At 39.1% G+C, this 16429-nt stretch overlaps 1 protein-coding gene across 2 annotated transcripts in view; it reads left to right on the top strand.

Annotated features, from left to right (window-relative positions):
- Nucleotides 1–16429, top strand: part of SLC16A7 (solute carrier family 16 member 7) — a 135580-nt gene that overhangs the window by 49459 nt on the left and 69692 nt on the right. The window contains exon 2 of one of the 2 annotated variants that reach the window (XM_025198778.1): nt 11404–11656. The exons of the other annotated variant lie outside the window; for it this stretch is intronic. The gene's annotated coding sequence lies outside the window, so the exon portion shown is untranslated. The remainder of the gene's footprint in view (nt 1–11403; nt 11657–16429) is intronic. 2 annotated transcript variants of the gene reach the window in all.

Genomic DNA, 16429 nt, shown 5'->3' with positions numbered 1-16429 from the left:
CCTGCTGAAACGGTGAAATGGAAGTTGAAACGAAATGGTGCTGTTTCACACCACACAGCCCTACCGTTTAGTGGTAATTGAAACCTCAGAATTCACCAAGAGATTAGTGGGAAACCAGTGCAGATGCAGGAACACTGGTATCATCCCAGCAAGATGCTTAAATCCTTAAGCCAACTGTTGCATTTATCATCATTTTCAGCATCTAAGGAATGTTTTATCCACTGCAATCACTTCATCTTAAGGTAACAAAAACATGAACAGCAATGGAAAGAGACACAACTGAAACAAAAAGCCTCAACTTAGCCAGCGGCAGATGATAAAGGACAACATGCTTTTGCTGCAATAGGACTGTCAAACAGCAGCTAGGGATCTGAAATCACCTCTAAATTATAAACCCTAATAACAGGCATAACCCCACAAACAAATGGAATGACACTACCTCTTGACATCTACTCTCAGGGTTTCCACCCAGCCCATTATCATCACTTCAGCCTTGTCTAGCTTGAACTTTAGCCAGCAGGCTATAGGCCATGCCCACGTAACTTTCATGATTTGGTGGTTGCAGTGGTATTTCAGAAAATGTATTTCTTTGAGTTGCGCCCCTGTGAGGTGGAGAAATTCTATTATTCCACTTTACAGAGGAGTAATGCAAAGGCCTAGTTCTGGAAAGCTCTTAAGCCTGAGTGCTTTGCTAAATGGAGTGTTTGTACACATATTTAAGTTCTAGATTGGATTTGGGCACAAGTGACTTGCCTAAAATTATACAGAGGGCTTGTCTACACATGCATTTACTGTGCAGTTGTCACCCGCCTAGACCCGGGCCATGGAGGTGGTGCTGTTGGTCCCCTCCATGACGGGCCATGGGCAGGAGAGGGGGGGTGGTCACAGCCACAGTCGCAGTCACTCTGGGCAGAGGGAGCATGGTGTGGCATCTGGGCTCCCCCAGCGTGAGTCATAGCACAAGTCATTGTTCTGCCACACCTGGCCTGGGCTCAGGCAGGCTAAGTTGCACAACAAGCCTGCGCATTGCTGATGTGCTGTAACAGTAGTGTACATTTCCTGCTTGATGCCTGTGAGCGTTATAATCAAACTTGCTAAGCGTTAAGTGGAATCAGGTATGAATGTAAAATGAGCTTTATAATGAAACAGTGCTAAGCGAAATAGCGTTAAGTGAGGTTTGCCTGCATTTGGAAAAATATGTTTCAATAGATAAGAATCAAAGACAATGATGTTAATGGTCACTTAGTTCAAACTCCTGCATAGATGGGTCACTCCAGAGAGATGTCTGTCAGTCTCTTTTTGAAAACCTCCAAGGAAAAAGGTTTCTCTGGGCAGCATGTTCCATTGTTCTTCTACTCTTATAGTTTGTTTTTTTCTCTCTGAGATTTAATTAAAATTGTTTAAGTTGTCTAAACCCTTTGCCTGATTTCTTGCTCTGGTGGTCCAGTCTTGGCCTCAGTATATCTGGGTTCAATTTCCAGGTAACCTTGGGAAAATCTCACAGGTTCATTTACTCATTTTCCTATTTCCCTACCTCGCAGGGATATTACAAAATAATCACCTTAATGACTGTGCGCTGCTTAGATACTATATGCAACTCTGCTGCTTATCTGTATGAACAGCCTTATTACTAAGAAAGCAAAACATCTCTCAACAGTTAGTCAATATAATCAATAATAATTAATAATTGTTTCCTACTGAGTCATGTCCCATAAAAAATCTTTAAAAACACAACTTAAGATGATAATTCTATAAAAAGACATAATTTTTTGCGGGGGGAGACAATAATTCTTCCTTGATGAGATACATATTCCTTTGTAGCTAGTAAGACGAAGGCCCAGTGTGATTGTACTGTGGTACTTTGTGTCGCTCCTATGGCACAAAGCTGCCCCAAATCATCTTTCTTCCTCTTTAGTTTGAATGGTTGAATGACTTTTCAGTCATTTTGCTGTTACTTGATAGCATATGGAAGAAAAATATTGCCTTGTTTCACATCAGAGCAAGGATGCATGGTCAGTTAGACCTCATCAATCAACATTTTGATTGGCTTTCTTTTAGTAAGGTGCAGTTGCACAGAAAAGCTTTTAGATATGCTGCATGCTATTAAAATATACCATATTTACTCAATTCCAAGATGAGATTTCCCCCTCCCCCATTTTTTTTTGTTTTGGAATCAAGTATAGGGCCATGCCACTGCTACCAGGCCAGGCTGGAGCTATGCTCCGTGCCCCAGGTTGGAGTGGAGACAGACACCGCTAGTACCGGAGCAAGGGTAAGCAACAAGAGGCAGGACAGAGGCTGTAGGAGGGGAGGGGTAGTGGGGGCAAAAGCAAGGGTGAAGAGATGAAGTGAAGTGAGGGTGGGGGGCCAAGGCTGTGAGGGGAAGAGGCAGTGGGGGGACAGGCACAAGGGAGGCAGGCAGTGGGGTGGGCAACAGGTGGCTGGGCAAGCTACTTAACCCCCTCCATTCTCTGCCTCTACACCACATGCCCCCCACTGCCTTTCCACCCTTACTGCCTAGCCCCCTGCCACTGCTGTTCCTGCTGCACAAGTGAGAGTATGAATTAAAGATGATCCTTCAGTGCTTAGATTCTAGACATGGGAAATTATAACAAATATATAAATTTCCTCTGTATAAAGTCTAATTGTTGGGGGGTTGTCTTAAATTCAGAGTCATCTTAGATTCAGATAAATATGGGTATATTCAGGTAAATTATCCTTTTCTTATCTATAGAGGAAGTATCAGTACAATCATACAGTCTAGTCCAAGTGAAGAGCATTATTGCTTCTAAGGTACATTTATAGATGTAAATGATTTTTTGTCCCTTACATGATTGCTATGCATAAGAAGTTTATCAAACTCTATTCCTCTTTCTTAGGTTTTTCAACAGTGGTTAAAATGTATTTACAAGAGAGGATGTTTTTCCTTCCAAATCATGTTAACCATCAGATAATTACATTTCCGTTATGCTTTTTTAGGAAGTCTAGTGATTTTTGATTAACTTTATTAAGCAATTTGTCTACTATAATGAACATTGAGATGCTTCTACTTCATATTAGAGACATGTTAAATAAAATTCAGTGAGTGATTTAAAGGGTTTGAAAAAGTGTGGGACTGGATGGTAAAAGGTTTATATGGTCACCGTAGAGTTTTACACAGAATACATCTGTCAGTTTCCCCTTGAGCCCATCAAAATCTCAAGAACATCTCTGTTGCACTTATCTTTATCCTACATGCCTGAGAGGATCTTTGTGCTTTGTTTTCTCTGTTTGCTTTTGTGTCTTAGAGAGCTAACTGTGGAAAAGACATGCTACTTCAATTATGTGACTGCTGGGTTTTTTTTCTTTGTTCGTTTATAGCAGGGGTTGGGAGCCTACAGGCCAGATCCAGCCAGTGGAGCCACTGGATCCTAGGGCTGTGCAAAACAGCACTGCTCTGTTTTGATGGGACAGTGTTTCGTTTCAAGTTTCATTTAATTTTGAAACTGCTATTCCATTTTGTTTTGTCAAAACTGTTTTGCTGTTTTGACGTTTTGCCCATAGGCTATAATGGGGTAACACAAAACTGCCTGTAACTTTGTCATTTCTTGCCTGATTTGGATTACACATGCACGGATGGTAGCCCCTTCTGAGGCCAAGAAGCCTGCCAAGGTTCAAGGAGATAGGTGCCAGGGGTCTCAGGGAAATTGCTCCTCAAAGTCTTGAAAGCAAAACTTGTGTCACATGTGTGTCAAGGCACAGCAGGGTGAAAACTGCAGGCATGATGGCCCCTGCTAAGGCCATGAAGCTTGCCAAGTTTCAAGTAGATAGGTGCAGGGGTTTCTGAGAAACTGCACCTCAGGCTGCTGACAAGCAAAACTCGTGACATGAGTAACAGTGTGTGTGTGTTAAGGCACGCCCTCACTGGCACTGGGGCCTCTACATGACATGGTAGTGTGCCCCAGTGAGGCCTCCTCCTCCCCTAGAGCCTCAGACTGGTCCACCACTTTAAATGTCAACAGGTAATAACTTAATAAGCAGCACAGTAGCTTCAGGAGCATCTCAGGCTGCTGTCACAGAGCCTTTCTTTCCTTTCCTGCAGGAGCTTCTTCTCCAGCAGCTGCCAGAGAACTCTACCTGCCAGCCCCAGTCCTGGGGCTTAGATGTGCCCAAGGCCCTGTGTCCTTCCGGTCAGGTGCTAGGGGTGTTGGTCTAAGGACATGGCACTGGTGGACAAGGTCCTTTCCTTTGAGTCAATATAATGTGGTATGTTTTAGTAGACCAGCTGAATAATTAGTTACAGAAATATATCTTAGCAGGCTTTTGGATTGAAAAACCCTTTGTCAGGCTGAGGTAGCACCTGCAGTTGGTGTGTGTATGTGTGCTATTCCTGGATAGAAGGAATAGTAAAGAAGCCAAAGGCTGGCATGCAATGCAGGCAAGAAAGCCAGTCAGTGAAAATGGAAATGGAGACATCAGGGAGTGAGGGACAGGCTGGGGTTGTGGGGGCGGAAGTGGATGTAGCAGCACAGGTAAAAGTGGAGAGGTACCTGCACAGTCAGATGTCTGGCAGGTTGTAGTGAGAGACATTCCAATGTCTATACTGAGTCCATGAGTTTTTGTACGCAGGAGGCTGATGAAGCCCAGCTGTGAAAAGTGGTTTGTAAATTCAAACAAGCATCGAACCTTGCTAACCTAACCTCATCACCAGAAGCCAACTTCCTAAAGCTCAAAACACAAAACCTGCCAACTATCTCTAGTACCCCTACAAACTCCACACCAGAATCTATCAAGACAAAAATACCTGTGGGGGTACATTTCTCACAAAAAAAACTGCTATGTCTCCAGTTTCTCAGGCCTGATCCTGAAAGGGAATTTACAAACCATTTTTCACAGCCGGGCCTATGAACTTCACTTCATCAGCCACCTAGATAGTAGGTACAATAACTCATGGACTCAATATAGTGGAATTCTGACACACTACAACCTGCCAGACATCCAACTCCCCAGGTACCTCTGCACTTTTACCTGCACTGCTACATTCCCCTTACCCCCTTACCCCAGCCTGTCCCTCACCCCCTGATGCCTCCTTTTCCATCTTCACTGACTGGCTTTCTTTCCTGCAGGTAATTGCACAATTAACCAGTTAATTGTGCAATACCCAAAACATTTAGAGGGGGTCTCAAGCTCATATCTCTCCTACCCAGGTGGAGAAGTTACTTCTGTTTCCTGGGAACCTCTATACAGCTTAGAACAGGGATCATCAACCTATGGGACGTGGGCTGGAACTGATTTGTGAAAAGGTTGAATCTGGCCTGTAATCTGGTTTGTATTTTACTAACTGCTAAGTTACCTTCTTTCTTTGGGCTCCTGTGGAAGGCGCCCTACGATCCAATGCTTTCTTCTCCTACACTGCAGCCTTTGCTCACTGAATTAGCCACTCTAACTTATCCCTCACCACATCTTTTAGAGGAGTCTGTATGGGAGGGAGGTTAGTCCTGCTACACAAAACAGAAATAAGTGTGGTGTAACAGGAGAGGGGCAGCCAGCAGCACCAGCTAGGTTGCAAGGGGTGGCTCATAGTAAAAGGTTGCCAACCCCTGACTTAGAGCATATCTCCATCTAATCTTTGAAACTCACCTCTTGGAACAGGACTCAATGACCTATGGGACGTGGGCTGGAATTGGCTTGCAAAGAGGTTGGTTCTGGCCTGCAGTCCAGTTTCAGAACTCCCCCTTCTGTTTTCTCAGTTTAGATCCTTTCCCCTTTCTAAACAAGCGCTTTAATTCTCCCAAAATGATTCAGCTCCCCAAGTCCACCAGCAGCTCTATGGGGGAAGCTGTGCATATTATAATCAGCATAGTTTTCAGAATTTGGAAAGGACCTATTCTGAGCAACAGTCTAAGGTAGCAGTGAATGAGACTATATTAAAATACAGTGCCCAGACTATGGATCATACACGGTAGTGTCGTGTAATGTAGTACAGTATAGTACAGTGTAGATGAGATATTCCTCTCACGTATGCTAATATAAAATCCAGGTCAGTGCAGTAAAATATAAGGGTGATTAGAATCAGGTAAAGCATTTTAATGTGGCTGATTGCTAGAACATTTGAGGGTTTATTTAACCTCACCCAGATCAGGTGACCAGCCAGTTCTGGTTTGATCTAGAAACCATAGAAGATGGAGATGCTTTCTTACATATGTAGCACCTTATTTCAGACAAGAAAACCCACCTCTTACAATTCTCCACACATACTTCTATCATTGTTCTTAATAGGAAACAGAAAATCCCAAATCAGAATTCATTTCTTCATTACAAATTGCCTAGTGCTTATTTTTATGGATTTCAAACACCCAAGATATGCAGTATTCACCCCAGACTCATAGATGCAGATCTGTAAATGCTATGGTTTGTAAATTCACAATGTGCAGTGGAAGGCCTTCAGAAGCTTCCAGGGTTGTCTTTGCTATTAGCTCATGAAACTGTTTGTGACAGACTGCCCTGCTCTCGCTTCCCACATGGAACTTCCATGAAGTCAAGGACTTCTGTATTGCTGACTGACTTGCCAGCTTTACAGCAGATGGTGAAGGTGATCAGCTCGTGGTTGCTGTCACCCAGCTTCCCTTCGACTGTTAGGTCGCTGATACAGTCATCCTCCATTGCCAGAACCAGGTCGAGCAGCACTTTACCTCTCATTGGCCCGTAGACTTCCTGCGTCAGATAGAGGTCATCCACGCATGAGAGAAAGTTTTGCAACTGCTGGGATTTGGCTGAGTGCTCTTCCCATGAGATGTCTGGGTAGTTGAAGTCTCCCATGACAACCATGCACCAGGAGCATATAGACTCAGCCAATTCCCTGGCGAACTGGTCAAGCTCTTGATCCTGGGCAGGAGGTCTATATTAGACTCCCACCATTGTGTCCCCTGTGCCGTGTTCCCCACGGATTTTAACCCAGAGGGTTTCCAGTCATCCGCCCTGAGCTCCAATGTCAGCTTGCAGGGACGCGTAGCTTTCCTTGGCATAGAGAGCTACACACCCGCCCCTTTTGTCCACTTGATCCCTTCTATACAGGGTATAGCCATCTAAAACTTGTGTGGACTTTAGAGACAGTAACCAGGAAGGGGAAAGAAAAGGTGTTTTGTGGAAACAATTTAGTGTCTTCTTAGTCTGGAAGATGTACAGGCATAAATCCTATTTCACCCTTAGGCACCTACGTGCTATTTTGCCATCTAAACTTAGATCCGTAAGTGGCACTTATTTTCACTTATATGGCTTTTAACTCCCTTTACCACCTGCCCAGCTAGACCCACCCTTCTGAGCATACTCAGAAGGAATCCACTGCAGCCACACTCTGCTGCAGTCTTCATGCACCTGGGAAAGTGCATGATTCCATGTAAGTTCCCAAATCTATAGTTAGAGGAAAGGAAGCACAACTAGAGATTGGTGATTAAGGCTACCTCCATCCCCCATACTTACTGGAAGTGTAAGGCCAAAGTTCGAGGCCCTCCTCACGCTTTTACTTCATCTCTCACATTTCTCAGTAAAGTGTTCTGTCACCAGGCTATGGGGTAGACAGTACCAAAAGCACTCCCCTGGTGAAGCCCAAAGGGAAAGCTATGTGGACTCTGAGGAGCAAAGGCCAGCAGTTTTCTTTGTGGCTCAGTCAAGGTGTCTGCTTCTGCTTCTAGTGCTGTCTCTGCATTAAATAGACATCAGATACATTTCATCAACCTTAGAAGGTGGGAATAGCATCTAAAATCTGTATCTGTATTAAGTGATACTTATGCTACTTTACATGCTCTAAAAAAATTATAACAAGGAGATGGATCCATTGTAGATGGCCCCTTTCACCCCTGACTTCTATGACATAGTGCTTTTCTAGTTCTGTTTTGTTTTTTTTTCTTTGCAGTGTGGGAAGGGAGGGAAGGCTGGACGTTGTCCCAAGAAAGGAAAGGAAAACGAAAATGGTACTAGTGTGTGTATACAGTAAAAGCTGCGTTAACTGGCATTTTACTAATGAATACTCTATTAACCGGAATTCAATAGATCTGTGCGGGGCAGGACAGGCTGCTGCTGTGGGCTGGGGCCAGGGTAGTGCTGGGCTCTTCCCAGCAGGGGTGGCTGTGCTGCGCTCCAGGGGGGCGGCAGTGGCACTGGGACTGGCCCGCCTCATTGTCTGGGATGCACATGGCGCTGCACTGCGCCTCACTGCTTTCGAAACAGCACCAGCGAGACTCCAGGAGGTGTATCCTAGCCCTCATCTGCAGCCCATCCTTACCCCATGCATGGATAAAAGAAAGTAGATCGAAAGAAAGGTACAACTCTCAGATAACTGGAATTTTTAGATAACTGGTAACCCCATTACTCCACTTATGCTGAATAATAAAGCTTTTACTCTGTGTGTGTGTATGTGTGTGGGGGGGGTGTATATATGTATGTATGTATGTACGTATATATTTGTGAACATCTGGAAAGACAAGTTTTTCAAGGCAGAAATGAACTGGGAGTAAATGTTGACATTATTCCACCTTTCTAAGATAGTAGCTTCTAATTCAGCTAGTGCCAGGCTACTTATTGGGAAAGTTATATAACCCTAAAATGGGTCCTAAGGCTCCAAACCAGCAGTGAGTGCTCATGGACAGACCCCTACACTGAAATGTATGTAGGAAAGGAAGTGCCCATACATTTTCAGGCAATTTAAAGTTATTACAGTTTAATATTTTAGCAGCTTTAAGGCAGATATATATATTTTAAAGCTTATATTTAAGATGTATATTCTAAAATTGAGATTTGGGTATATAAAGAAAATGATTATTGCCTTGTGGTTTGAAAGAGCAGTCTTCAGTGGATTGTAAAGCTTTCCAGCTGTGAATGCAGGCGTTGTATTGTATATATAACATTGCATTGTATTCTCAGGAGCTTTTCTGATGCAAAAAGCCTTCTATTATAAACCTCTTTGTTTTACTGTTTGATATACAGAAAGTGTGTGTGTGTGTGTGTGTATGAATGTATACGTATAATGTACATCTTTTTAGACATTATGCAGAACTTCATGTATTAAAATTCTGATAATATCTTGTTTTTGTGTGTGGGTTGACCTTCAGTAGAAATTATAAAGAAATCTATGATAGTACTCTGTATATGTATCTATGTGTCACTTTGGAAAAGCATGACTCATGACTTCTTGCTTCTGAACTGATTAAACTTCTATCCTGAAAGTGACAACAGAGTCATTGTACAGATTGATGCTCTCAATGTCCTACATTCAATAGAGTTTACTTTTGATTTATTAAGCTTCCAGGTAAACATGATTTACTTAGTTTCTTGTGCAAGTAGTTTCACCATGCCCTTTTACTAATTGGAAGCATGCAAATATTATAATTTTATTTCTATTCCCTTCAAGTTCACTATACATGATCAAACAAAATGTATTTCAGTTTATATTACAGCTGTTGTGTTGGTTTTCTGAGGATATTGATTGTTTTGATCTAGATATTCCAACAACTAGAAACAGTAGTGAACTTGTTTTTCTACATGCAATTGTACTTGACAGAAAAAGTCTTCAGTGCAAAGTTTTTCCTTTGATGATGCAGAAAAGTGAATACTGAAACCTGCAACAAAAGCCTCTTTATTTTTGTTTGTGTTTTGCTTATTAACAAAGAAGGTTTAAAAGGAATAAAGTAATCTGATGATTAGTATGGTAACAGATTAACAGATGATAGGTTTTGACTGCAGATTGTGGAAGTTATTTCAGAGTTACCAGGCCATTCTTGTGTAATGAACCAATATTATGCCCTGTTCATGTTTATATTCTGCCAAAAAAGAGGCAATTTATTAGCTAAAAAGGACTACTACAGTAATGAGTAGGTTTCGCATAATTAGCAGGCTGCTGCTCCTTAGAACTTCAATGTACAATTTTGCTTTTTAAGTTAGAATTACAGTTTCAGCCAAGTGCATGTCAGGACCATCTGTATGTGTGATGTAAAGGAGTTTCCTTTTGTCTGCTTGTTCCAAAGAACATTATCATATTCATAACAAGCTATGAGGTTGTATGAACTCTAACTAAAAGGTTATAGAAAATAATTGTAAGGAGAACACTGACTGTGTTTTCACTGTAAACTTTAAGGAGAGAAGATTTAATTTGATCACCAAAGACTGCTATGCCCAGTAAAAGTATCTCATAATGAGAGGAATCAGGACTCATGGTAGAGGTGATATCTTTTATTAGACCAACTAGAGATAATGAGAGGGTTATTTCATGAGTAAGGAAGGGGATTCAGATAATTAATCAGATGTCATCCTTGTCAAAAGGGTTTAACTTGGCTCTGACTGTGTGCCAGCCTTGCCACTGAGTTTTTATGTGATCCAGTCCAATCTTTTGTGGTTGTACCATGTCTTCCTCTGATGCCTCTTTCTCTTTCTTGGCATACCACTTCCTATTCTAATCTTTTCTAGACTCCTTCCTTGTGTTCTCAGAATGTGGCCATTGGAATTTAGTATCTCCTTTTTCACCATTTGCCTCAATTCAGACTTGGTTCCAAGTTATAGAGCACCCATTTGTTGGATCTTTTTTGGGCTCCAGGAAACATTCAGTTTCATTCCATAGCACATCATTGCAAAGGCTTGTAATTTTCTCTCTTCTTCGAAAGCATCCACCTGTATGTTGCTGTCATCTGTATGAATGTTTGTTTTGTTAGTCATCTGTCTACTCATTCATATCACATTCAAACTCAACCATTGCGTAAACTTTATCTAACCCATTTCTTACTTCATTTATGGATTTATTGTCTTTTATAAAGATTGCACCCAAATATGTAAAATTTGAGACTTGCTTTAAGGGCCCTTTATCTGTGTCAACTCTGATTCTTTCTTCAGTTATTTCTCCAGTGTAGTCATCAGGAATGTTAACCATGATGCCATGTCTTTTCTTGCCATAACTAATTTCTGACTAGGTCTTTCAGGTCTCATAGGATAGTGATAATCAAAATGATATCATTTGTATTCGACAAATTACTAGCCTTCTGCCTCTGACTCTCAGACCCCCTGCAACTGCCACTTGTTCTTTGTGCGTGATCAACTGATAGATTTTGAAGAGTGACAGAGACAGAATTAAGCCTCAAAGTGCTCTCCGTACTTTGAAGCATTCTGTCAATCCAGTCTGGGACTCCTGACTATGGCTTTCTGTCTTTTATATAGTTTATGCAGCAATCACAAGTGGTGAGAAACACATCTCAAGCATGTCCCCCACTGAAATGAAAGCTTTATGGAAGTTGACAAAACAGATACAAAGCTTGTCTAAACTCTCGTCCTTTCCCCATCACAGTTCACAAATGCATCATCTGTTTTCCTGTCCCTCTGCCCTTTCAAAATTGTTCTTGCTTTGTTTTAATCTCTCTCTAATTTATTCTTTATTCTTTCCAGAATGGTCCTTAACAGTATTTTGCATGAATGAGACACCAGTTGAAACATGTCATTGTTTGAGCAGTCCGTTGGATAACCTTGTTTTAATATTGATACATAAAGGAATAAGATATGGTTGCCTTTCATAAAAATATGGAATTAAATTGAGATTCTGCAACACCGGAGCCTGAGGATTTAATATGTTCAGTATATCAAGCTGACCTGGAAGAGACTTCAGTACAAAATTATGTAACATCTCTTTTATCCTTTTGAGGTTGGTCATCCTTCATATATACTCACCCAAGGTCACCAATTCTTCAGTAGCACTGCTTTAGACAAAGATCATGACCTTAACATTGTACACAGCATTTCCTGAGGATTAAGCAGATTACAGAATTTTTAAAAATGTAAATTGATATTGGTTTACATAATCTTTTGATATTCTATAACAAAGTTTAGAGTTTATCATAAGGAAGCATCTTATTCTATTATCTTGTCTGTAGAACAGTTAGAACTGTTAGGACTCTCTCTGAAAGATACAGCCACATTATATGCTCATAGAAAAATGGGTCCTCTGTTAGTAAAAACTTCCTCCTCTACAGAAAAAGGAGGTTTTTGATCTCCCCAGGTCTAGTTTCTTATAATAGCTGCAAAGTACACAGTATTTGACTTAACCTATCTTGTTCTTTAAAGTTAGTTTGTATATACATTGTGGGGTCAGCTTACTAACGCTTGGACAAAGTACATAGTACATTAGAATTAAACATCCTCTTTGGAAGTCAAACACAATCATAAGTTTTTCCTTCCTTGTAACTGTTTATGATGATAACCTTGTCAGTGTCCTTATTTTATTAGTTTTGGCGCACACTTCAAATGAATTATTTTATTGTCATGGCTCAGACTGGACAAACAAACACTATTTTTGTACTTAAGTGTCCATTTCTTTAGCTGTCAGTTCCAAGTAACACACCATGTAAATAAAAGTAGTTATTTTACATTCAACATAACACAGTTAAGAAATACTGAAGCATGTATGCAAAGAAAAAACATTATATTTATGGGCTAGATATAATAGTCAACAAGTCTATAGTGTAGTTATTAGGTGATTGGAGATACTGACTTGGCCAGACAAAAAATTAATAAAATGGCAGGTGTTATATTAGCTTGTTACCATCATAAGAAAATATTATAAGTGAACCAACCATTTCCCACTACTATAATAAAATGTTTTGGAGTTTTACCACTCTTCCAATTATTTTGTGAGGTCACATCAGTTCAGTTGTCATATCTATTTCTTCTTTTTGGAATATTTCCTACCTTCCCTGGTATCAATCAAGACAGCGAAATATGTCTTCGTACTATATTTGCAGGAATATGCTATATTATTTATATTATTGTAAATTTTTTGTATCTCTCAGTCAAACAAAATACAGACTTCTCTGTTTTGGGAACTCAGTGGTTCATATTTTAATCTTCACTGGAAACAGAACAACATATTTATACTTTTTTAGCAGATTTGTATTAGTTAGGTTTTCAAGTCAAGTTATTTACACAATTTTAATTCTAATTTTCATATAAATAAATGGCTCTTATGATAGCTATGCTACCCGGATCATTTTTTTCTGATCAGTGCTGTCTAAATTCTGTTCTCTTTAGACTGTATAATATTGCTCTTGCTTTGTAGAAATTTTTAAGTAATTTATTTTTTAAGATGGCTTTCCTGATGGTAAGTTTTTGATGGTTTGTACATACTGCTGATCTTTTTTTCCTATAATTTTGTATTAATTTCAATTCATTTATTGTTTCTCCCTTAATGTTTTTAGGTTTTCTAATGGCTTCATTTAAAACATTCTACATATTTAGATATTTTTACCAGTTCTACTGATTTAAAACATTCTACATATTTAGATATTTTTACCAGTTCTCCTGATTCCATCCCCACCTCCCCCATTATATTGCAAATAAAGGATTTTTTTTCTCCAAATCACTAAATGCTTCCAAACCAGTAGAAAGATTCAGAAATGACAACTGTTTAAGTGTTTGTAGTTTTGTGGTTATCTTATAGCTTTGACATATAATTTGAATTCAGTCATGTCCCAAGAGAGAGAATCTAGTTCACTGTACCTCCTATTACATAACATGAGTAATTGTCATTTAAACATTACATAGTAATATCTATTGCATTAACCACAAGAGGAAAATAATGAATGAGCAGGGAGACAAATGCCTTCAGGTGCAGATGTAGTTCTTAATCTGGATTGCAACTGGGCATAGGAAGGAACTCGTTGCCTATGTGCTTAGACAGGATCACTTATGAGCATGTGCAGAAGCACATTTTAGATGCCTAAGAAATCTTTCAGTCCAAAATGTAACCACTGAATTAATATAGGTGCCTAATACATTTTGTGGCCACTGGAGTGATGTTAATCTAGATTGCTTTTTGGAATATAGACAACTACATTTCAACTAAGTCTCATTTTGGCACCTACGTGTCCAATCTAGATTTTGCTTTCTATCATTGTGTTTCAGAGGGAAAACATACAGATAGTTTATTCATCCATCATTGTTTAATAAAAATATAAATGAGAGATGATGGGCTAGATTTTAATCTCAGTTTTGCTAGTGAAAGTATAAAATAAATGCTATAATTTTTAGGGAGATTTACTATAATATGGACACATCTACATGTGCATTAAGACTTTTTTCTAATGTGCATTAAATTTAGTACCTCCAATGTAAGATACTAAGGACATGCACATTAAATTGACTAAATGTACAGTAATGAATGTGCGTAGTTTTTAAGTGGCACTTAATGTGCAGTAGCCTAATTTACTGCATATTAGCGTTATTGCATGATTTCTTACATGATGTTCTAATGCACAGTAAAGTAGGCTACTGCGCATTAAAGCACACGTGTAGACACACCCTATGTCTGGGATCAGGGGTGGAATTTATTGCTGCTTTATAAGAAAAATATTAAATTGATGTGTATGAACATGTGTTTTTTAAGTAAACATTGGCACTTTTAAAATTACAGATTTATATATAAAAATAAGTTTGAAACGTGAAAGTTCTGTTTTAGGAAAACTATTCTTTGCTGGTGCTATGGGTGAGAGTAGTATTCACTTTTGTCCATAATTTTGCAAATGCCTCAATATTGAGAAAATATTGAAACGAACATGTTTTATGACTGATAGTAGAAAATTATCTGCTTTGTAAAGTCTTTGTTATACATTTTTCAAACAGCATATAGGTGACATGGACAGGTGATATATTCTATTAATGCTGACTTGAAACTTTAGCTCTTTCACTATATAATGCTGCAATGCCTACCTCTCCCCAAAAAACAACTCCCACATTATTCCAAGGGTATAAATATTTTTTTCAAAAACTATTTTAAGTCCCTTCAATAGTCTTGGGTATTCTTTGTTGTAGGAAGTCAATCACATCTCAAGAAGCGTAGTCTGGTAATAATACAACAGGATGAGCAGTGTGCATGCTTCAGAACAAGTTTGTGAAGGGTTAAAATATTAAGTTTAAATTTACTTAGTGGGTTTTCAAGACTCTACCTATCATAGTTATTGATGCTGGAATAATACCAGAATGGTATTATAAGAATGGTAAGAAAGATTAGAAACAGACTGATACGTAGATCAGAATTTTTGCAATTCAGACAGCCAAGAGTTTGAACTGTAAAGAGTGGGGTTAGCTGATCCTATTTAAACAAGTTTTGTGGAAAGCTTGATTGGTTTGAATTATTCCAAAGTCTGGCAAATTTTGAGGTGGACTTGGGCAACTTGTTAAAATGGATTAATTCTTCAAACCTGACCACTGACATTTCCAATTTAAAAATTAACATTTCATTTGGATAAATGAAGTCCAATTTGGTTAGGATATCAATTCTTAAGTCCATAAAAATTCTATGTTCTGACTTTTCTGAATTAAATCAGCATTGCAAGTAATTTATGGCCTTCATATCTAGTTGTGGAGTACTTAGTACAATGTGGCCATAATCCTGAACATAATGTGAAAATTAAAGGGTAGGTGAAACCATACATTTTATAGATCTACCAAAAAACCCCTCATTCTTGAGATTTGATCTAGTCAATTCAGCATCTAATACTTGAGAATTTTCCAGTTCATGGTAAACAAAGATTATAGATTTTAACTGAAAATCATCAAGCTAATCTCTTTTTATGAGTTATGTAAAACGTGTGGCCAAAATTCAGCTAAGTTTATTCATGATTAATTTGTGATAAATAATTTTCAAAGTTTCTTTGGTGCAAATACCGGAAGAACATGATACTACTTGCATATGAAGTAAAGAAGAGTGAAAAGAAAAGCCAACAGAATATAATTAAATTAATAAAGATAAATTATGCTTTTAGTCATCTGAACTCTGACTGAATGAATGGTGACAGCACTTTTATTCTTTGCCATTTTTGCTTAATTGTTTGTCAGTGATTTACCTTTTTCCACTTTTCGTTTTTCAGAAACTCTCCATTTGTATGCCCTCTGTTCTCTTTTTACATTTAATTTGACACTAGCTGTGAAATCCTGGCCTTACTCTAGTCAGTGACAAAACTCCCACTGGCTTCATTGGGACCTGAATTTAAATCTAAATCTTCTCTCCATTATGTGGATGACACTGCTTGATGCATGTTACAAAATGTGTAGCTACAGTGTTGTAATATCCCATGCAGATGTACTATTACTTTGATATATTAATCCTGAACAGAATCATGAAATACTGCTATAAAACAGATCCTTGTAAAGAGAGCAAGACTTCTCCTAAGGAATCCCTTTTTTCCTACAAGATTTGGACACTCAGCAAGATGTAGCAGTCCAGCAAATATATATATTTTCAATAATGCTTTTACGTTACTTTAGGGATAATTTTCATGACCAGAATTTGATCTCATAGGCTGAGTCTACATTAGATGCTGACTGTGCAGTTGTAACTGAACAGTCATAGTTTCATAGTTGGTAGGGTCGGAAGGGACCTGAGCAGATCATCAAGTCCGCCCCCCTGCCATGGCAGGAAAGA

This window comes from Alligator sinensis, unplaced genomic scaffold, assembly GCF_000455745.1.
Source record: "Alligator sinensis unplaced genomic scaffold, ASM45574v1 scaffold375_1, whole genome shotgun sequence".
Classification (NCBI taxonomy): Eukaryota; Metazoa; Chordata; order Crocodylia; family Alligatoridae; genus Alligator; species Alligator sinensis.
The sequence above is the reverse complement of the archived record's forward strand: the minus strand, read 5'-3'. Positions and strand labels throughout refer to the sequence as shown.